Source organism: Danio rerio, chromosome 6 (genome assembly GCF_052040795.2).
Source record: "Danio rerio strain M-AB ecotype USA chromosome 6, GRCz13ab, whole genome shotgun sequence".
NCBI lineage: Eukaryota > Metazoa > Chordata > Actinopteri > Cypriniformes > Danionidae > Danio > Danio rerio.
In genome coordinates, this window is record NC_141026.1 from 46870525 (window position 1) to 46894815 (window position 24291).

At 36.0% G+C, this 24291-nt stretch overlaps 1 protein-coding gene across 5 annotated transcripts in view; it reads left to right on the forward strand.

The window, feature by feature from the left end:
* LOC147836458 (uncharacterized) overlaps positions 1-24291 on the forward strand; it is a 455522-nt gene that overhangs the window by 376795 nt on the left and 54436 nt on the right. For 4 of the 5 annotated variants that reach the window (XR_015494101.1, XM_087257996.1, XM_087257999.1 and 1 more), the window contains one exon: positions 17596-17632. The exons of the other annotated variant lie outside the window; for it this stretch is intronic. The gene's annotated coding sequence lies outside the window, so the exon portion shown is untranslated. The remainder of the gene's footprint in view (positions 1-17595; positions 17633-24291) is intronic. 5 annotated transcript variants of the gene reach the window in all.

The following is a 24291-nucleotide window of genomic DNA, read 5'->3' on the forward strand; positions in this document are numbered from 1 at the left end:
TATGCTTATACATTTTTGAAAAGTTCAGGGACTCCATAAAAGAAATGAGCCAGATAATTGTCTCTGCCTCCTCAGTGCACTTCTAAGAATCTATAAAAATGGGAATTACAGCCATATTAGTTTGATTTGTACACACACATATGGCAGCAACCCAATGCATTTACAGCCCTAATGGGGAAGAAAGTAATTTTGAAAGTGACTTTGAAAGTGGGATGGTTGTAGGTGCAAGACAGGTTAGTCTGAATATTTCAGAAAATGCTGATGTACTGGATTTTTACACAGAACCATTTTTAGGTTTTATAGAAAATGGTGCAAAATCTAATATATGTCCTATGAGTGTCAGTCCTGTGGGTTAAAGAACTAGAAAAGCCTTCTGGACATGAATATCAGAACAAAAGCCAAGCCATGAAGTCAAAGAAATGGACTGCAGGGCTAAGTGACAGGACTGTGTTGAGGCATACACCAGGGGAAAACTTCTTCTGTGTTATAGGTTGATGGGTGAATCTAGCCTCTATAATCATGAATGGAGGAAGTTTGGAACAACCTTTTTCCGATAAAGGTTGTTGCACAAGACTGTTGTTGTAGACTTTTCCAAAAGCAGGTCTTCTAGCTAAGCTAAGAAATCGCAGGAGAAGAGCTTTGAGTGGTAAACTAGATGGTGATGACCCCTCTGACTGAGATCTATGATCACATATGGAGATGAAAACAATGTATTTAAATGGTAAAAATTTAAGGACAAACACCTCAACAATAAGGACATTATTGCATATTAGCCAGAAGGATGCCTTTTCTCAATGAAGGCACACCAACCCCATTGGAAAACCACCTAACAAACAACTCAAGATCTCTTATAATCCCTTTTCCACCAGCATGAACCCTATGCTATAGATTGGAGCCAGTACTATTGCCGGTTCAGGTCTGGTTGGTTTGGTAAGCCTTCTAGAATTGCTTTGCTTTCCCACAATTTCAAGGGTCACCGCAGAGCCAGGTCTGATGTCACTGCATACCTCTCATACCAGCAAGACAAATATGGAACTACAAAATACAAATGTGGCATCAATGATGTGTCAATAACTTGCACACCTACTGTTTATCGACAACTAAACAAAGCAAATCCAATTTGTTAATGTAGTGCCATAGTTTGTATAAACCAACATTACGATTGATATAATGTGTTTATGCAGCACTATGTAGTTTGTATAGAAGGAAAATACAAGGGAGAATACATTTTTGGAAGCAATAATGATTTTAGCATAGACCCTTTCAACAGCTTTTCAACAGTCATAAGCAGAACTACACACATGCCACATTAACAAACCACAACTCCCAGCATGCACCTCGCACACACCGGTTTCTAATTCCGACTGATTACACAAGCACAGCCGGAAGATTGTTATTGACTGATTTCAAGGACTATAATCTTAGCACACTGATACATCGGTTCCGAGTCTTGTTGAACTGTTAAGTGAGAATTAAGGCACATTTTCCCTAAACTTCCTTTTCCCATGCCTGGCCATGTTTGACTCTTTGCTTTGTTTCGTTGTTTACATTGTTTGCCACCTGTACCAACCATTCACCTGTTTATTGACCGTGCTTTGGATTATCTGTATGCTTCTGTTTGTTTCTGTTTTAACTTTTGCTTGCAAGATGATTCACTTATCAAACTGCTACTGGATCCTCAACCCTGTTCCCGTATCCAGCCACTGTTATTTTCTTTACATCCAATTACAAAAATGACTAGTTAACACTTATGTGAGGTGTTTCTATTACAGCATCTTTGGACAGGACAGAAAATGTGACATTGTTCTCTCTTCTGACTGTCGTTGTGTCTCACATGTCTCACGACATGAAAACACGATTGTGGATTTTTTATTTTGCTATGTGAATAATTTGAATGCAAATTATTTACAGTTAAAGTCAGAATTATTAACCCCCCTTATTTTGAATATATTTAAATATATATATACTTCCCAAATGATGTTTAAATTATGTTTAACCAAATTGTGCTAGGCCCAAGAAGTTTTTTACATGCACTTTTTTTTCCTCTTTGCTATTTGGCCTTATTGGAACCTAATTAGAATAAAAACCTAAGTATCATCTTTTGGTATGATGTACTTTTAGAAAAAAAAAAATATGTCCATATATGTGGACTCGTGGTCTGAATTTACATAAACACTTTTTTCTGACTTTTTTGTGATGCATATTTAACATAGATTTTTATTTATTATTTTTTTTTAATGTTTTGACTATCAGAGAGTAAAAACTACATTTTTTCCCCCATTTTGGACAGTTAAAAATAGTGTTTAGGACATTTCATATGCAGGATGACACTGTATGTCTGTAACAAGATATAAAAGGTTCAAAGCATTTTAAATAGCCACTTAACAGCTAAAATGTGCTGTCCACGTATGTGGCCACTAAGCCCTAGGACAGGGATGTCAAACTCAATTCCTGGAGGGCCGCAGCCCTGCACAGTTTAGTTCCAGCCCTAATAAAATGCACCTGATCAAACTAACTGAGTCCTTCAGGGTTGTTTGAAACCTACAGGTAAGTGTGTTGGAGCAGGGTTAGATCTAAACTGTGCAGGGCTGCGGCCCTCCAGGAATTGAGTTTGACATCCCTGCCCTAGGAGGTTAACAGTGCAAGGAAATTTTTAAAGTATGTCATCTTATTTATATATATATATATATATATATATATATATATATATATATATATATATATATATATATATATATATATATATTTTTTTTTTTTTTTTTTTCTGGAGAAAGTCTTATTTGTTTGATTTTGAAAGAAAAAAAAAACACTTTATTTTTTGTTTAAAAACCATTTTAAGGTCAAAATTATTAACCCCTATTTAAGCTATATATTTTTCGATTGTTGGCAGAACAAATCATTGTTATATAATAACTTGCATAATTGCCCTAACCTGCTTAGTTAACCGAATTAACCTAGTTAAGCCTTGAAATGTCACTTTAAGCTGTATAGAAGTGTCTTTAAAAATATCTAGTAAAATATTATTTAATATCGTCATGGCAAAGATAAAATAAATCAGTTATTAGAAATGAGTTATTATAACTATTATGTTTAGAAATGTGTTGAAAAAATATTTTCTACAGTAAACAGAAATTGGGGAAAAAATAAACAAGGAGTCTAATAATTCAGAGGGGCTAATAATTCTGACTTCAACTCTATATTCGAGGCACTCTTCAATAAGCTGCCCTCTAAGTAACCCAACTATGAAGACTTCTACTGCTGAGAAACCCAGAAATGTGAAAAAAATATCAATTCAAATCTGTCGCTCAAAATAGTTTATATTTACTTCCTGATACAATTGGTTCTTACTTCTAACCCTGCAATGTTTTGGTGATACTTAATAAACACTTTTTCTGGTTCAGAGCCAGTGTTTTGGGTGTCAAAAGACAAGAAACCAATTTGTCAATAGGCTCTGGCTTCAAACCAGCACTTAAACTGCCTTGCTGGAAAAGATGTGGAGAGCAACTGTGAGAAACAAGATTTTCTTATTTGATGAACCCTAATTAAAAGCATCATGCTTAGAGGAAAATCCCCTAAACAGTATATATCAGTGAAGCATAGTTTAAGACAAGTCATTTCACTCAGCAGCCATCTTTGAAATGCTTCTCGGGAAATATGCTCAAGCATTCTGTCCAAATTGGGAAACATCAAATTCTCCAAAACTGTTTGCCAAGCTTACGATTACATTACATGTTTGGAATCACCAATATAATTAAACAACAACTGTATCTTAAGTTTCATTTCTAAATGTTCAAATCAAACAAAATCATAATTTTGTCATGTTGCTCAAACTAATGTGCATGCGCACTCGAAAGGAACAAGATCACGACACCAACCTCATTTATGGCCGTTTTACATATATCATCCTCTACATAATGCTTTATTAGATTGTGCTGGTCTTCTGAAGTAATTCACAATTGGTCCTGATGACGAATCTCCTCTAGAAATGACAGTGACTCTTTGTTTACAAGTTTGTGGGTGTTTGAGTTGTTGCTGTCATGTGATGTGCTTGTGACAGGACAGACTGTACCTCGTGTTAGTTTCATACAGATTACAAAACCAAAAAACTTTTGTTTTCAAGTGTAGTTGGTACATTTAAAAGAAGAGATTTCAAGCTTTATTTGGATATATTTCTTATTATGCCTGTGAAGCAAGTATTCGCTGAGATTCCAGTGCGCTTGTTAACCACAAAAACTAAGGGCTCTAGTTTGACGGTCCATGCGCAGAGCGCAAAACGAAGGGCGCAAACGCTTTCAGGGCGTGTCAGAACGCATTTTTTGCTAATTTAAGGATGGAAAAATCCGCTTTGTGCCATGGCGCATAGTCTAAAAGGGTTGAGTTTATTTTCTTAATGAGTTATAGGCGTGTTTTGAGAATAAACCAATCAGAATCTCTTCTACTATTACATTTAAGAGCCAGCTCCGTCGCGCCATAAGCACATTCACTATTTACAAGACGTAAAGTAAGTCTAAGTGGAAAAACTGAGCATTTCACTAGCAAACAGTTAACATTTTTTTTTTTTTTTTAACAGAAAACTGTTAAACAGAGCATCTACTGCGTGAGAATGAGAGATAATCGATCTACTTTCACTTTCGCTCTTGGATAGGGAAACCTTTACGCACAGACATCAATTAGTCTATAAATAATTAATTGCGTTTGTTAAACGCTAATATTCGTTTCAAAACTATTTCTAAATTCAGTTCTAACTTCCAGCAAATGAATAAATGACCAATAATAACAAAGTGTGCTCAAAAAACTGAGTTATATCCTAATACACATGCTGTGTCCCATATGGTCTAAAACCTGACAGGTGGGCAAATCTAAGCTTGTTTTTAATAAAACAAATATAAATATGGATATAATAAATAATACTGCTAATAATAATAACATTACACAAAAGCAAATTGTTATGAATGAACTGAAAAAGCCTCCCGAGATAAAGAAGACATAAAAGCAGTGATTTTTCATATTTATGTAGGCTAGAAAATAATATGTTTTGTAATATTTTAATCCTTAATATTTAAATCATATATCTATTCCTATTATATCCTATATATATCCTTAATATTATTTTTTTTCATCTGTAAAGATATTTGCCTATTGCTCTCTTGTGCGTATAAAGCAGTGTGTAAGCGAGGCGCAACTTTGCGCCGGAGTTTAGACCGGGTTTGTTTTGGTCAAATGAAAAACCTGTTTTAGTTTCTCAAAATAGCAACGCGCCATCAATGCGCCTCAGAACGCCTCAGAACGCCTCCCTTTTTAGACCAGAATGCCTATGGGCGCACATATGAGCGCTAATGCATTTGCTATTTTAACAGCGTAGCGCAACGCCTCAAAACGACTCTTGCGCCAAGCTGAAACTACCAAAAGACTATTGTGCTGCGCTTTGCACCACATTGCAATGGGTGTAAGATAGGGCTCTAAAAGCATAGATCTGGTCTGAGCTTCTCCCCAGAGAATTATCAGTCCATAGCGATCAATGATTGGCTCCTGTACTAGTAGGCGGTGGTTCATTTGCAATATTGACCATTACACTTTTCCCCTTTCAGAACTATTTGAGTGAGATGTCTTGTGTATTCTACAGTCTTTGCCATAGTGTTGTTGTTTTGAAGACAGGCACTTGAGAAGCAAACAAAATAAGAAAAGCTAATATTAGAGATATTCCTTTAATAAAAAAAAATAAATGAATAAAATAAAACATGATCCAAAGCACTCAAAACCTCATACAGGACTGAAAGTTAGATGCTTGGAAGTGTCCCTATGAACTACGAACTTGAATGGTCCGATTAGAGCTGGAATATGGACCCAAACATCTTTTGAAAAACCTAAAAATGTCCAGTCTGACAGAGATCAAGACGATCAACAGAAAGAATGGACTGGAAAGAAACACTTGTTGCACCATACCCAAAATGAAGTATATGCATCCATAGCAAATTAACAATTAACATAATGATTGAATGCAGCCAGCAAACTAAAAAAGAAAAAATTCACAAGGCCTTAAGGAGCAGCTCCTGTAAAGATTCTTTCTCCACTCATACGTGGGCATCCATCAATAAGGCAATTGTTTAAGCTCCCAGCAGAGCTCGGCTCTGCCTGTGAAATTTATGAGAGCCAGAGCAAACAGACGAGTGGATGAATGGTGAGGGAGAATCCCGCAGGCAGACGGAACAGAGTCCTTAACAATAACAACACAATCAATCAGGTCATACACGCTTCACACTCAAGCTCACGACTTCTCCCAGCATCCCCTCTGCATCTTCTGGCTAGCTCATCATTGTGCTTCATGGTAAAAGGCTATCAAGAATGAATGATAGGACGCAGGCCGCTCATGCTTATTCTAGATTTAGTGACTTAAAGGTGGCATTTGTTACCATCATCATCGAGTTACTGAGGATGCAACTTATTTATGTGTTGTCTTTTTTCTAGATATTGTTGCAGGTATGCAATTGCAACAATTTGATTTGACAAAATTGAGTGGATTTAATAACCCTCTTATATCCACAAAGTATATTTTGTACTACATGTTGGGGTATGCATAGAGTGCACGTGTGCAAGTTCAATCATCAGCACAATAAATGCATTGTCTTACTTCTCTGACAACTTGTGTACCATCAAATACATTCCTCAAGCCTCATTCACACTACAAGCGACTCGCAGCGACAAAGTGACAAGCGACTGTTTATTTTAAAGGAGAGCGAGCGACTTCCGACAACCTCAGTCTGCGCGAGTGACAGTGACCATTGGCGACCAACTGGGAATGTCGAGCGATGCGACAAAGTTGAGAATCCTTCAACTTTGCGCAAATGAAGAGCAACTGTCTTGAGCGACAGCCAATAGGAGCACCAGTAGAGCTCACATGATCCTCTCTCAGAGGCAGGTTGTATTCGTGCTTACAGACCTGCGTTTGCAGCAGAACGCAACCCAGAGCGACAGGCAGATACGAAGTTGCTGTTAGTCTAAATAAGGCATCAGCCTTCATTTTAGCTAAACCTAAAATACATTTCTCCTGGTTTAAGACAAGAATGTGAGGCTCGTAGTACAGATCACCTAGATCAGCGAACCACTAACCTAAACCGTTTCTCAAAACCAAACAATAGAGTTTTCAAAAGCAAGGAACAATACAGTTTTTAACTTGATTTTACAATGCTTTGGAACTGTGCTTCACTGTGCTCATACCCAAGTGCTCTGCATTAACACCATATTCAGTAAGCCATTGAGCAAACTGACCATGCTAGATATCTTGTCCCTACAGGAATAGATAGGTGAGGCAAATGTATTTGATTAGAAATTATGCAACTTATGCTCATCGCAATTATGTGCCCAGGGATGCATTTTTGAGAACCAAGAAAAATTTACTAAAATTTATTTACATCTGCCTGCAGTTTTCACAAATCCACTGTGTGAATTTCGGACTATCTCAAATACGTTACTAGGGCATGTTTTCTCATACATGCCGTTTGTCATAAATCCACCAGAGTCCGCTGTGTCCATTTCTGCAAATGTCCCGTTGGCTTGTCGTTGTGCATAATATATCAGCTTGATGTCAACTGACACCATATTGGCCACCTGGTTTTACCACATTGTCACACAGCTTTTTTTTTTTTTGGTGACAAAGTTCATAATGAGCTACCACGCAAATACCAGGGGCCTCATGTATTAACGCTTAAAGAATCACTAAATGGAACGAATGACGTATGGACGGAACAGCCGAATGCAGTAAGGACTGAACAAGGAATGGAAGAAAGCACTAAAAGAAGGAAGGATTCAAGTAAGGACTGAACAAACTAAGGAGGGAAGGAACGAATGATTGCATAAAAAAGTGACCTAATAAAAAAAGGAACAAATGAATGAAAGAAATGAACAAACAAATGAATGATGGAAGGACAGAATGAACAAACAATGGAAGGAAGGAATATAGGAAGATCACTAAATGCACTACAGAATGTTACGTTTACACATCCCTGCACAAACTGCATGTAAACGCATCAACTTTTCACAGTGTACTACTCACTTCTCTTGAAGGGTTACTTTTTACTCATATTTTGAATAATATTTACAACAGATACTTTTTCACTACTTGCACTACATTTTTTGGCAAGTACTTGTATTTGAGGATGATTTTTCAGTACTCTTTCTGTTTACTTACTCTGCAGCCATATTGACACGTCTCTAGCTGCCCAAAACCATGTCGTATCTACATGAAAAGTGAAATCCTAATGTTTTTACACAATGTTAAAACATGTTCTCTCAAAGAAACTTTTCTCTTTTGGGGGTTGGGAGGTTACAGAGTGAATCACAGGATCTTGTGTCTTTGAGTGAAACACAGTGGGTTTAAACATGCATGTAGCACATGACTCTACACAAGGATGAATCTTTTTAGTTGATCTGTGTTCCCATATGGTACCTAATTCAGTAAAAGCCTGCACATTAAACTGTTCAAAGAATAAACATATAAATAAATTAAGCATACTCTGGGCTTAAATTGCACAAATTCGCTGTGTAAATGTTAATGTCTTCACGTTGTTTTCACGCCGGAAAAGCCTCATGGTTAGCCAAATAGCCGCTGGCGTCCTAACAGCAATCAGTCACTGTATTTTACTCATTATGCAACCCACAGGCTGCTGAGGAAAACTCAGAGGAGGGTTTTATCCGCATCGCAGCTGTGAATAGCAAAGCTTAGCCCGGGTTCGGGTGATGGCTCTTGAATTTACAAAGGGTACAGAAAGTAGCTACAACTGCATAGATTACTAACAGAATGAAGTCTGGAGGCAATGCTTAAAAATCTGATGTCTAGGGTTGCAAGGGCACATGGAAGAAAAATACAGAGAGGAATAGTGTTTTGCCCACAAAAGATGATGGTTTACTTGAATAGAAAAGATGCAACAGGATCGAGACACAGACTACTCCCACTGCAGTGCGGCAACACAGCGCATGGGGACTTCATTATAATGTTGACTGTAAAAGTTTGCAATGATCACTGAGAATTTTTGCTTTGTTTGTTTGGGTCTGTTGTCTCTCAGCCTATTATCTTTGTGTTTGTTTGATCTTTTCTGTTTAGCATGCATTTTGCTCCTGCCTAACAACCTCGCTGGCCATAAACCTTTGCAACTGTGGCCATCCACACTATTATCAGACAAGTTTTTGATCTTTTTTTTCCGAAAGAAGTCTTTAAAAGTTCAGAGTGTTTGGTTCGTTTTAAAATGAATCTTGTGGCAGTTATCCAAAGAATGTGGTGAAAAGTTGCTGATAGGTCATAGTGATTACAGTGAGACAGTAACTATTTTATATTGAATTATATTATATTATATTATATTATATTATATTATATTATATTATATTATATTATATTATATTATATTATATTATATTATGCCACAGAGGAATGAACCTCCAACTAATCCAGCATATGTTGTACACAGCAGATGATCTTCCAGCTGCAACCCAGTACTGGTCAAACCGATAGACTCTCACATTCACACACATACACTCTGGCCAATTTAGTTTAGTTCAATTCACCTGTATCACATGTCTTTGGACTGTGGGGAAAACCGGAGCACTCGAAGGAAACCCACACGAGCATGTTATATACATATTATTCTTTTTTTATCATTAAATAAACCTTGAGTAGAACCTGAATGAGGGTATAAGATCTTAACTATACTGTATTTGCTCAATGTATTTGCATTGAAACTAATTACATTTAATTTACAGTGGGCAATATCATAAATATTATGTTAGGACTATTTTATGTTTTTTTCTTTCAACTTTCAGTTTTGAGAAATAAAAATATTATTTGCAGAACTAGTAGAAAGTTTGGGATTTACATTTGGCAAATACACATACAATTTTCATGTCTAAATATATATAATGTATATAATATATATAATTTCAATCTCTGTTAGTTTTAAAGGCCACTTATTTTACCCATTTTTAGGATTTAAGATGCTGTAATGACCGGGGAGGGAGTGACAGATACAACTGAGGTAGGATCCAATATGCAGGTTTATTCTTTGTCAGGCAAGCAGTGGTCATAAAGGTGCAAACGGGTATATTAAGGCAATCCAAAATCATAAATGGTAAACAGGCAAAAGGTCGAAAGGCTGGTGGCTAAACAGGATAACAAGGATACAAGGCTAGGTTCAAACACGGAGAAACAAGACAGGGAGAAACGCGTTGTAATGTCACTTAACAGTAAACAAGACTCGACAAACTGGATGGGTTCATGAGTGGCTTTTAAGTGGTAAGATATCAGTCTATGACAAGGTTCAGGTGATGAATGCAATCAAGTTAGATGAATGAGCATGGGTGTCAGGGAGGAGTGCATGTATGAAAATGTGGTCCAGGAAAAGACGGAAGTGTAGTTCATGGATATAGTGAAAACCAGCGATCTCCGGAGAACGATCGCTGGTTATCTTAACAGATGCATCTTCAGTGTCTCCAGAATGTGTCTGTTAAGTTATATTACAAAATACCCATCAGATTATTTATTATACCTTTCAAAATATTGGATTTTCAGCTCTGAAAACAAGCTGTTTTTGTTGCCTGTGCCCCTAATGCAAATTAGCTAATTCTTCTCACCCACCGTTACCACGTGCCTGTCAGAGTGTGTGATAATGTCTTTATCTCCTGCTACATCAGATAAACAGCACAGTGACAGACATGAAGGAAGCAGATTTCACATTTGTGAGAAATACTACAGTAAGAACTTTTCCAAGGGTTATTTGATATATTTGTTCTGGAGTTAATTCAAACCTTTTGCAAAAATGAGTCACACACACAGCTTGCATGTTTAAATTTGCATTGTTTTTGCACGGCAAATGTGATAGGATTTTCGTTTATATACACTTCTGTATCCGTTATGTTAATGTACAACATAAACCTGATTTAACGTCCACAAACCACTATTGAGGCATCTTCTTTTATAGTTGTACTGACATGCGGCTGTGGTGATAAATTACATCAATTTTTTTTTAAATGTCTTTATTACAAACATGCATGTTTAAAAAAAAAAATTAAACTTGTAAAACTCATTCTTGATCACATTTGAAGATGACTGATGATCACAGAGAGCTGAACAGATCTTTTAATCCCAGCTGCTTTGCACACGTCCTGTCTTGTTGATATGATTCTATGTGTAACTACAGAGACATGTTAATACTCTGCTGTCAATCAATTCAGTGGGCGAAGTAACACCCCTCCCATGTCACGTTGCAGTAGGCCTAAAAATGGAAGGGATTTAGATCATATTTCAACATTAAAAAAAAAAAAAGAGGCTTATTGTCTTTATGTCACCCCGATATGACAGTGGACACACTGTACCTACACACAGTTCAGGCCAAACAGCTTACAAATTAGAATTTTCAAAACAGGTGCCCTTTAATCTCCATTTCTTTGAATCATGTCTGAGGAGGCAGCAATGAGCAATGGAGCTTTACAAAAAAAGGTTTCAATTTCTTTATTTTTGAAATTCTCTGCATTCTTTATTTTGTTCACCCTTCAACCCTTTTGCATGTTCTCCCGCCAGTTTCCTCCATCACCATGGTTACTATTTTCTTCTTTTGGAGCAACTTACTATACTGTGAACGAATACTGAAGCATGAGGGAACAGTAAAGACAGAAGCTAACTGATAAAAGTTACTTGACCTATGATGGACTGATCCGTTTTGATTAAATATGATCCCCACATACCACAGACATGGTGAATGAAAACACATGGTTTACACATGACTCTCTCTCTCTATAAATAAATAAATAAATAAATTAACCCATATATATATATATATATATATATATATATATATATATATATATATATATATATATATATATATATATATATATATATATATATATATATATATATTTATATTTATTTATTTATTTATGGGTTACATACAAATTAGGCAGTATGTGTCGGGCAATAAATGAACTTGGTGAGTTTTATTGTTTTTTCCATTTAAATGCAAATGCACAGCAGGGGTGACTACTGACTAATATTATATATTTTCAATTCTGTGCTACGGTATGCCACTATATATTGTTTATCTATGGCAGGGCATTGATTTAGACCTAAAAATTCATGAAACATGAAATGAAACGCTGTTCTGTGTTTATGCCTGCAAGCTGCGTACAGTCTAGAGTTCTTAATTATATGTCGATGTTTGTTGAGGAAGAGCGAACATCACCAAGGCCAGTCAATTTATACATCTCTCCATACCTCAAATTTGATTCACACTCTCTAAAGCGGCTGTCTTGTTTCAGATGTATGCAGAATATGCTCTGCAAAAAGAGAAATGGAATTTCCTTTGGGCTGAAAAAGACCTGAGGGACAGAAAGTTTCCTAAAACATGTTAGGCCTCCTCAGCCTCACACCTACACAGCTTAAAAACACAATATATGCAACCAGAGGCAAACCAGAGAGGCTGTTTTTCTGCCAACACTTCACTGATTCAAACTTTTACACACGCAGAGAATGTGGTTTCCAAAAGCACTCATTCAAAATTGATCATGACGTTCCACACTTGCTTAAAAGCTTAGGGGAAAAATGCATATGTGTTGTTTTATGAATACTTCTCTGCAGACTATGACTGAAAAGCTTGCTAATGCCTTGGACTGCATTATGACAAGCTCTTGGTGTACATTAAAGTGGATAAATAACAGCATTACTGAGTTGACTTGCTCTGCGAAGTTGTTATTTAGCATTCTGCATTCATGTCTGTGCTATACTGCAGTGCATCTACCTTAAAGTACCCCTATTAAGCTTTCCCGGGTATTACCTTTCATTAGCTGTTTGCGAATGTGAAAGGTCTGCAAGTTTTCAAAGATCAGTTTCAATGAACTGTCTGAAATGAGTCGTCGGTAATTACAGTCTTACTTCCAGCACAAACATATGTAGGCTTAAAATAAACGTGGATAATAAAAACCTATTGTCTTTGTTTGCTGTCTGCGAATAGCTTCTGCTTTGACCCTGAAGTATGGAAAGGTTTGGTTTATGTTGTCGCCGTGTTGAGAAGGGTTTTTTTTTTTTTTTCTGTAAAAGCACTGTAAAATTCTAATTGCATGCACTACATGCTGAGGCTCAAATTGTTAAATAGTAAAATTGTTACTGTTAATACTACTTCTTGTATTTAAATGTGCTTAGCAAGTCTCCAGGGTGCAAATTCAGGTAGGTTAATGAAGGTTTGACATGAGGTATAGTAGTAAACCATTTGACCAATCTGAGCAGAGTATAGTGATGTGACCAATCAGAGTAGAGTAAAATTGTAAAACCAATTAGAGCACAGTGGAATCATCTGATTAATCGGAGCAGAGTAGAACCATCTGACCAATAAGAGCAGAATAGAATCATCTGACTAACCAGAGCCGAGTAGAATCATCTGACAATCAGAGGAGAGTAGAATAATGTGACCAATCAGAGCCGAGCAGAATTATTTGACCAATCAGAGTAGAGCAGAATCTCCTTACAAATCAGAGCAGAATAGAACCATCCAACGAATCCTCTGACTTATTAGAGCAGAGTAGAATTATCTGACCACTCAGAGCAGAATAGAATCATCTGACCAATCAGAGCAGAATAGAATCATCTGACCAATCAGAGCAGAGTAGAATCATCTGACAAATCTGAGCAGAGAAGAATCATCTGACAAATCTGAGCAGAGTAGCATCATCCGACCACTCAGAGTAGAATTATCTGACCAATCAGAGCAGAGTAGAATCACCTGACAAATCAGAGTAGAGTAGAATCATCTGACAAATCTGAGCAGAGTAGCATCATCTGACCACTCAGAGTAGAATTATCTGACCAATCAGAGCAGAATAGAATCATCTGACAAATCTGAGCAGAGTAGCAGCATATGATAAAATGGAAAATTATTATTTTTTTTTATGTTAGCCTGAATTTTCTCAATCAGTGTCGTCTATTGATGTTACAGTGCACTTGGTTACTAGGCACTATATAGTTAAGGAATAATTGTTAATATACTGAATGGCTGTTTATCTATTGTAGATACATATAAATATTTTAGAAGACCTTGAAAAACAAAATGAGCAACCTTTAAAATAACATGCTGTAATATTGGCACTAAATCATTGTGTTAATTAAAGATATACAGCAGGATGACTGTAATTAGCTGCAGAAATATATCCGAGCAATCTTAATTCTGTGCAAATGTAATAATACAACCTAAGAATCAAACATGCTCTTATCAAGTGTCTAACAGCTGAGAAATGCCATCTGAGCTCAACGGTGAGCGCAAACACAGTGTCCTTGTCCTTCAGCTGTACTTATCTGCTTTGCTATGGGAATCCAAATAAAAGCTCTCACCACCACCCTTGTAAATAATGAGAATAGGGACTTTCATTCCTCTCTTGCAATTAATCACATCATTTCTCAATCTAATTTGGCTTATCTCTGATGGAGAGTGTGACGCTTGATGGAGTGATCTCACAAAAGGTGAGAGCCCTTCGCATTGTGGCTGTATGTTGTGGAATATATGAAGCCTTGAACATTTCTTTGCAGTAAGAAAGATGCACTTGCTTCCAGTGATTGTAATAAGATTTCTTATTATAGAAAAAAAAAAATCATCAGGCACTTAGTGTGACATGTTCACAGATGGCCAGTTAATTGCGATTAATTTTAGTCTGCAACTGTGTTCTCACTGTGAATTGCCACACTTTTGAAAAGTATAAGCATTAACGTCAATATTTAATATAAATATAATAGTTCAGTTGAACCCAAACTTTTCATTTCATTTTCATTTAAATCGGGAAAAAAATAAATAAATTTAATTTAATTAAATTTAAAATATTAATTAAATTAAAAAAAATTAAATACAGTTCATCATCCTTTTGCTATCTAATTTAAAATTAATTACATATATAGAAGTCAATGTTATTAATGACAGTTTAAACATGTTTTGTGAATTAATTAGATTTATTTATTTTTAAATAAAATAAAATAAAATAAAATAAAATAAAATAAAATAAAATAAAATAAAATAAAATAAAATTAAATTAAATTAAATTAAATTAGTTGATTGTTGGATTTCTGTCTACAAATAAGCACTCCTTCAGAAATCTCACTACTGATTTGTAAATATAGCATATATTTTTAAGTAAAATAAGTTTTTTTTTTTCCAAAATATTATTTTCCCCTTTTCTCTTCTTTTTTGTGTTTCAAATCTAATCTAAAGAAACAAGACTTCACCATTGTACAGTACCACCAATAGTACTAGACAGCACTGAACCAGGCTATAGGCATTAACAGTACTGTTACAGGCAGTCAAGCAGCAGGCTTCAAAGTGTAGTGGGTGTAATGTGGACATTTCTGCTCCTAAATAGAGACTCAGGAAAGCAGTCGTGTTTCCCAGAACCTCTTCAGGCATCTCAGGAACATTCTGGGCTGAGATCACTGGCTTGTGTAATCCTTCACAGAGACAAAGAGGTTGTCTTTAGCGCTTCACTGATGCTTTCCTTGGTGTAAGCTTCTTGTAAGTACTTTCACACAGTCATTTCATCACAAAACCGGGATTTTGAGGAACTCTTTTGCTGTCATTACAGCTTCTCTGAGTAGTGTTGAGGATTACAGAGCTCTGCTAGTTGAAATAACAACAAAGGAGCAAAGCTCTGATTGGTATCTCAGACCAGCTGGTTGAAATATTTATTATGTTAGGACTGGCCGGTGAATTGGGAAGGTCATTTTTTAAGACATGCTGGATAAGCCATTGTGAATGAGATTAAATGTTTTTAAACGATTCTATTATCAGTAGTGTGAGGGGAAAAGAAAGATATATAAAATGTGTTTAAAGTCCTGCAAAAGGTTTTAAAACTTCCAATAAATTCAGTGTTGACCATCAGTGTGTCCATTTAATCACAGATACAGTTTCACAATGTAAAGATTGCCTGCCATTGCACTGAAGATTGAAGTTTGAAGCTCAAAATAAATAAATAAATAAATAAATAAATAAATAAATAAACAAAAATTAAATAAATATAAAAAATAATAAAATAAGTTTTGTGTTTTGTGAAAACCATTCAGAGTTTTGTTCCTGTAGTGTTTCTAAAAGCTTTGATAAGCTTTATTGATCAGCATTAGTCTTTGTTGTTGTTCATGGCTAATGTTATAAGGTGGTTGCTACAGTGTTACAAGTACTGTGGTTGCCAGGGTGTTCTAGGTGGTTGATAGGTGGTTGCTAGAATGTTCTGGGTTGCTAAAATGTTGTTGCTAGGCAGCTGTCTGAAAAGGTGTTGGTTTGTAGATGGTTCGGTTTTCTGCGGTTGGTAAAAAAATAAATAAAAAATGCTAGTTGGTTGTTAGGGTGTTTTGGTGGTTTAAGGGTGATTCTATGCATTTCCTAGGGTTGTTGTGAATGGCTGAAATGGTGTTGCTATATGGCTGACTGAAAGGGTATTGTCAGGTAGTTGATAGGAGGTTTATGTAACGTTGCTATGTAGTTGCTAGGGTGTATGGTATTAGTGATGCAAGGGTACACTTAAAAAATAAAAATAAAAAATAACTCCCAAATAATTCCCATCCAATAAATTTGTTTAGCACCAACTAAAAAAAACTTTTTACACAATTAAATGCTATTAAGTTGGTTTAACATTATATTATCAAATAAAAGTTTAAATACATAACTATTTTTATTTAACTTAAACTCATAGATCTGATAATATCATGTATTTCTATTATGTGCTGTACATTTCGAGGTTTCTTGGTTTTATTTGAAGTTATCCTAAATAAACTATGCAAGTCATTTTAAGCATATTTCAAGAGTTACACATACAGCTGATTAAGACTGATCTCAGAACAAATTTTTGGACAGTTCTTGTACACTGAGCAAACTGACTGCATTTTTGCTAATCAAGCTGCCAACACCCAAAGCATCGGTGCTTCTGCAAGGTGGTAATCTCAATACTCAAAGCATTATGAAACTCTAAATCTTCAAACTAAAGTGAAGATTAAACACTGACAAGTCTTTCTAATAACTTCAAAGACTTAAGACTACTTTTATTGTCAACTTTTCCCTCACCTAATTCAATCCCACATAAAGCATGCCGGGAACCACAAATCCCCTAATCAGCTAGTTGAACGAACACAATTCCTACATGTTGTCCCAACACAAAACATCTAAGTTAACTTAAAGGTTTACACATGTAAGGGCACTGAACATAAAACAAAGAAATTAGACGAATAAATTACAAGAATTTTGTTTTGTTCAGTTCATTTTAAACTGGTAGTTTAAACAAGTAGCAGTAATCATTTTTTATGTATTACAATGTGGATGTTACGGTGTAATGCTAGCGTATTTGCACCCTATAATTCGGATGGTATTTTGGGTATTGCTTTCCAACATTTAAATAAGCATATAAATGACATAACATTATACATAAACAAATAATAAATGTTTACATCTTGTGAACCATCTTTACAATTAATTGACTGATATTTATTGACTGATTTTAAGCTTAAAAGTCTAATACCTGTTATGCTGTATGCAATTACATGGAAAAGAGCAACTTTATAATTTTAAAAATGTCTCGTTTTATGCTCCACAGAATGAAATAATGCAGTTTTGGATCAAGATGAGGATGAGTAAATAAGAATTTATATTTTTTAATAAAGTATAAAAATGATTGATAACATCTATATAAAATATCATCTCATTTGGCATATGCAATCATAATACACTTTCATATTTCAACAATTTATCATCACTTACAGATCCGGGATCAAAAAATTGTTTAAACAGAGTTTTGCCTATTCTGAAAAAAATGAAATGTAGTGTGCAGATGGCTCTGGCCTCACAGAAAGATCCGTTAACTCACTCTGTATGTTCTCTTCCCATCTGTGATTGTATTGCTTTCTAGAAATTCTGGCTCATACAAGTCTATAACATCTTTTCTACATCCATATATACATATACTATGGATGTTAATAATTTCTTATGTAAAAGCTTTGATCTGCAACACGTTGGATGGATATGTGATATATGAATATAAAAAAAAGAATGATTAATTGTGCAACTAAAACACACTTTAGGTGACTCAAGATGATTAAGGTTAACAACTGTTTCTTGTTGACCTGCATTTATAGCAAACTGTATTTATAGTAATTATCTGTATGCTGGTAACTGTACATTTAAAATAGCAAAAACCTCAGTGAAACTCTGCCAAAGTGATCTTTTTCAAATGACATTTACAATAAAAACAATGAAATTAAGACTTTTAACATACATTTTGGTCTTCAGTGTTTTTGACCACAATTTCCTGCAGATATTGCAGGTAATTTACTTCAATATACAATAGCTGCTATGGGTCTAACAATGATCTAATGTTGTTGTCAGCATGTTTTGGGGGGTTTCAAGAATATTGATTAATTAGTTGGATGCTAACCTTTTCTGGGCTGCTAAAAATACATTGCTAGGCTGTTATTGGGGTGTTTTGAGTAAGTGTTTATGCTTGGTGGTTCCTAGTCTGTTTTGGCTGATAAGGTGTTACTTGGTATTTGCTTATAGTACAGTAAATGATTACTACAATGCTGCTAAGTGATTGCTAGGTAGATCTGGTTGGTTGAAAAGTAATTACCGGCTGGTTTTTAAGATTTTATCGGCATATTCCAATGTTTTGATATTAAGTTCTTGTTCTGAATGGCCTAAATACGGTTGCTAAGGAGTTCTGGGTGACTGACAATGTTTTGTCAGGTATTGCTGCTGTAGGTTGTTGATACTTTTTGGTAGTTGTTGGATTCTTACACTGCAAATTGTGAAGTGTTGAACTTCTGGTGTAAGCCTCTGTAGTGTTATAGAGTTAAAAATCCAAATGTTCATACTGTTTTTACCGCTTAAGTGGGTTAAATTACATGCTTAAGCACTCATTTTAGTAAGGCAACAGAAAATAGTTTATTGACATTTTATATTAATATTATTATTATTATTATTATTAATATTATTATTACTTTTATCATTATTTTTATTTATTAATATATTCATTTTCTTTTCAGCTTAGCCCCTTTATTAATCCGGGGTTGCCAAAGCGCAATGAACCACCAACTTATCCTGCGCTTGTTTTACGCAGCGGCGTAAATTAGCCTACTCAATTTACCTGTACTGCATGTTTTTGGACTTTGGGAGAAACCGGAGCACCTGGAAGAAACCCACACGAACGCAGGGAGAACATGCAAACTCCACACAGAAACGTCAACTGACCCAGCCGAGGCTCGAAATGTTAAAATGGAAAATGTTGCTCATGTCAGTATAAAGAAAAAATATATAATTTATACTAAATATGACCTGGCAGTGGTGATAGAGTATTTAATCTAGTATACAGTTTTTGCACTCTTAGTTTACAATTATTTACTCTGCTTAAATGTATTAATTCAACACTTTTTAAACACTGGGCTGGTGGGATTCATATATACACTAGAAGAGAGTGTAATTTAACAACGGACACACTAGACAATTTATCCAGCAGGTATTAAAATGTTTAATGTGGTGTGCATTTTTTACACTGTAAAATAAAATAGTTTACACTGCAGAGGTGTGTATTTTCAACACTTTTGAAAGTGTAACCTGAGCACTTTGCTGGTGGCACTCGTATTTACACACCAGAAAAGTGTTAAATTCCCCACCTGTGGTGTAAAATGTACAATGGCAAATTTGCTGTTTAGTATAATTATGCAAATGTGGTCTTGGTAGCGGATGCTTAGTAGTTGCTAGGGTGTTCTGGGCAGTTGATAGAGTGTTGCTGTGTACTTGTTAGAGTGCTGTGCAATAGTATCTGGATGCAGCCTTTATGATGAAAGCTGAGATTGCACCGCTCAGAAATGCAATCTCAGACACAATGCACTCTGTGGAGCTACTAGTGATGTCACTGTGAGGGGAAGGGCTTAGGGGTGGGGTTAGGTGAGCGAATTAAAAATCATTGGATGCAGCTCTGATTGCACTGCACCGAGTCTGCAGCCAGATCCCTCTCATGTTGTGTGGCTCCTGGGGTGTTGCTATGGTTAGTTGATTGCTAGGGTGTTTTTTGTGTCTGATTGTTATGGGTGTTGCTTGGTTGTTGCTATGCAGGTCCTCTACGTATGGTTGTTCTCTGTGACTGAATGGGTGTTGCTAGTGTTATTGATATCTGCTGGGTGTTGCTGTCTGCTAGGATGTTGCTAGGTGCCAGTAGCTACTGTATGTACCATAGTCGGTGTGAGTTTCTCTGCACAAATAATTTAGGGTTATTACAGTTGATCTGGGTGGCTGCTAGAATGTTGCTATCTGGTTCCATTGGTGTTCAGGGTGGCTGTTTGGTTGTTGCTTTGCGGTCACAACGTTGTTATGAGGTTCTTTAAAGAGCCCATATTATGGGTTTTTGAAAATTCCCCTCCATGTAGTGTGTAACACAGCTCTAAGTGAAGTGAAGTATCCAGCTAAGGCTTAATTCTGTTAGTGTACAGTGGTTAAAACTGTTGATTCATCTATAAAAGAGTAGACTCATAGTGCTTCAAACGAGTCGCCTTGATACCGATTCATTAGGTGTTTCGCCATGACGTACGAACGAAACCAAGTTATTCACGTGCACGCGCAAACCCGGGAGATTTCAAACCTGAGGCCCCGCCCTCTGACGCAGAAACCCAGACACACACACACACCCACAAACACACACATACACACAAACATGCCGGTCGATTGAAGTCACACTGCAGATGGATATATTGAGTCTCTACCCAAAGATGAAACCTCAGCATTATAGCCAAGCAGTTAGAAACTACTGGAAACTTCTGGAAACTACATGCTACAAAGAATACTTCATCAGCGTTTGTTAAAGGAAGGATCAGTAAAGAGTAACTTACTGATGGACGTCAGGATGGATTTTTCTTCCTTCATTTCTCAAGTGTAAGTACGTGCGATTAAAGTTGCCTCGTTGACTCTAGCTTGCAAATGTATTTAGTTGTGATTTGTTACTTGTAACCGCGTGTACTGTATCAGGTTAACTGGCTATATTCTCTTATCGCGGGCAAAGTCACGTTAAAAACGCGATGCGTGCTTCTTTGTTAACGGAGCTGCGTGGACGAGGAGTAGTGTGTGTGTCTGTGTTTGGTGTGCGCGCGCTGTCGTCCGGAGGTGTGTGTGTGTGTTTGTGTGTGTGTGTGCGTGCGTGCGTGTTGTCGTCCGGAGCAGGGTTAAGTGCGTGTGTGTGTGTGTGTGTGTGTGTGTGTGTGTGTGTGTGTGTGTGTGTGTGTGTGTGTGTGTGTGTGTGCAATATGTGTGTGTGTGTGTGTCTGTGAAAAGAGCAGAGTGAGAAGCTAGGAGATCTCCTCAACTGTTTTTGGAGTTTTTGCTCAATAAAATAGTTAGTCGTCTGTATTTTCAAGTCCATAGTCTGTATTTACATTGACCCACTGGCAGCTAAAATCCACGCCTACACTATCGAGCGTGTATGAACTGTGATTACTTTTATATTGCTGATTAGCTGTTTGGCATTTCACTCTCTGACTGTAGGCAGTCGACCAATCGCAACAGACTGTCATTGGTCCAATCAGCGCAGATTAGCTTCGCGCTAAGGAGGGGTTTGGGAACAAATGAATCACTGGACGATTCATACAGGAGTCGCTGGGATAATTAGGTAAAAATAAATGCAGATTATAAGACCACGAAAGTGTTTTTTGACCTTGCATGCATATTAAACTGTTGTTGGAGACCCTTACAACCAAGATATGACCCTATTTCATGTATAATATGGGCTCTTTAAACAGTTGTTATGCAGTTCATAGGGTGTTCTGGCTGTCTTGTTGCTGCTCTAGGTGTTTAACACGATGTTTTAAGTGGCTGAAATTGTATTTGCCCGATGGTTGCTAGTGTTATTGATGCTAGGGTGTTGCATTGTGGTTGCTAAGGTTTTGTGCTAGGGTGTAGACTTCAAGTATGGTTTCCATCACTTTAAACAAGTAAATAAAATGTTAAAAATAACATAATAAATCTCTTGCCAACAGTTAAATTAAGCATGGTAGCCAACCTTGACCCTTTGAAAGACTCTTAATTCAAAGAATCACACACTTGTTAGGTCACGTGATCTTCATGTTTCATTAGACACGACCCAGCTTTCATTATCGTTTAAAAAAAATGATACAAACATGCCAAGAAGATAAGCAGAGCACATCAAAATCCTCAAAAGGAATATGACATCCTGTTCTTTAAACCTATAACCTTCAAGTACATCAAACGCAAGCTCCTTAGGAAGATCAGAGAGGCTGCGATTTGGAAAGCAGAAGTGGAATTGCAAGCCATATCCACATAAATTCTTCTATATATGAGAATCCAGAACTTGACAAGCAGCTGTGTCTATCTATGTGACTGTAAGTGTGGATAGGTGGGAGTACTGATACAAAAAATGAAAGACAGACATTTGACACAAGCCTTGTTCTTATGAATCATCTTCACAGTCTGTTAAAACACGACGGTGCTCCGTAGAAGGAAGCGAGTCACATATTTCTCTCTTTTCATTCGAAAGTCGCATCTGGTTTGATTAGAGTCTGGTTTGGTTATTGGAAGTTGTGAATGTGTGAGGTTTTATAAAGAACTCAAGGTTTGCATTCTTGATGAAATTTCAAAGAGGAAGGACACAGCATGTACCGCAGCTATTTTATTCCTCTCAGACTTAATTGTTCTTTTGTTTAGCTTGTGCTCAAGTCTTCGGTGACAGGCGTTAGATGGAAAGACTAACTTACACCAGCTTTAACGTTTTGTTCAACCATTTCTGAGCAATTGCTTGCATTCAGGGAAAAAAAATCTTCATTTATTTCGACAGTCAATCACAGAGAAGTACACTGTATGGAGGTATTTACAATTGGCTCTTTGAGTACTGAAGCTTTACTGAACAGATATCATGAAAGCCAGCTGTAAGTGTCCTTCAAGATGCATTCTTGGAGATGAATGGTAATCTGTTTGCTTTATGCTTAAGTTTGGTAAATGCTGACCTAAGGATTTGCGCAGATTGCACATTTTTTAACTATGTAAAGTGCACTGTAAATTACAATATTGTTTAAATGGTTTAAATAGTTTTGTAAGAACAGGAGCTCTAAAGCACACACTGTGTCTTGTTTGACAAGTTGTCATGCTCTTCATGTAAAAAGGATACACTGGTAAACATTTTATTGTATTTTTGTGATAACTTAATGGCAGCATTGTTACAAGTGAGTTATTGCAAATGCCCCTTTACAGCAACTAACTTGTAATATTCTTTTACAGTGGCAATTTCATTTTGTAGTATAAAGCCTTACCGCTACTTCTTTTTATGGTAAAATGCCCTTTACCACATTTTAATTAAACAGTATGACAATTTAATTGTAATTTATTTACATTTTACACTGACAGTACAAATGATTATTAAATCATTTCCAAACGACATGAATATGTACAAACATATTCTTATTTATAGTTATTATATAATTTTTAAATGGTTTACAAATGTAATTTTCATTGTTCTATTTTGAATACATTTTGTAATACAAGATGTTAATTATATTATTAGTTAATGCATTTACTAACATGAACTAATCATGATCAACACATGTACAGCATTTATTAATCATAATTGAACATTTACTAATTTATTATTAACATTCAAGTCCACGCTTGTTAACATTAGTTAATGCACCATGAGTTAACATGAACTAACAATAAACTACTGTATTTTCATTAACCAACATTAACAAATACAGTAGTAAATGTATTGTTTATTAGTGTTCATCTTAGTAAATGCATTAATTAGCATTAGCTAATGAACCTTATTGTAAAGTGTGACCTTTTCTTCAACTACGATGACGGTACTTGATTACAATTACAGTAGATAACCATAAATACCTAATATCAAAGACTATAGAATACACAAGACATGTCACTTGTATACTTTTGAATGGGGAAAAGTGGAACTGTCAATATGGTGAACGAAGCCCCGCCTTCTAGTACAGGAGCCAATCAGTGATCGCTATAGAATGACAATTCTCTGGGGAAGAGGCTCGGACCAGACGCGAGTTTCTGCAGATTTTGTGTGATACGAACATTTAGAAATGAAACTAAATAGACAGTTGTTGTTTAATTTTAATGTTTATTTGTAATATGAAATATGTAATGGTAAGCTTGGCAAGTAGTTTTGGAGAATTTGATGTTTCCCCATTCAAACAGAATCCCTGAGCATACTGCCCGAGAGGTGTTTCAAAGATGGTCACAAAGTGGAATAACTTGTCCTAAAGGGACTTTGCTACTA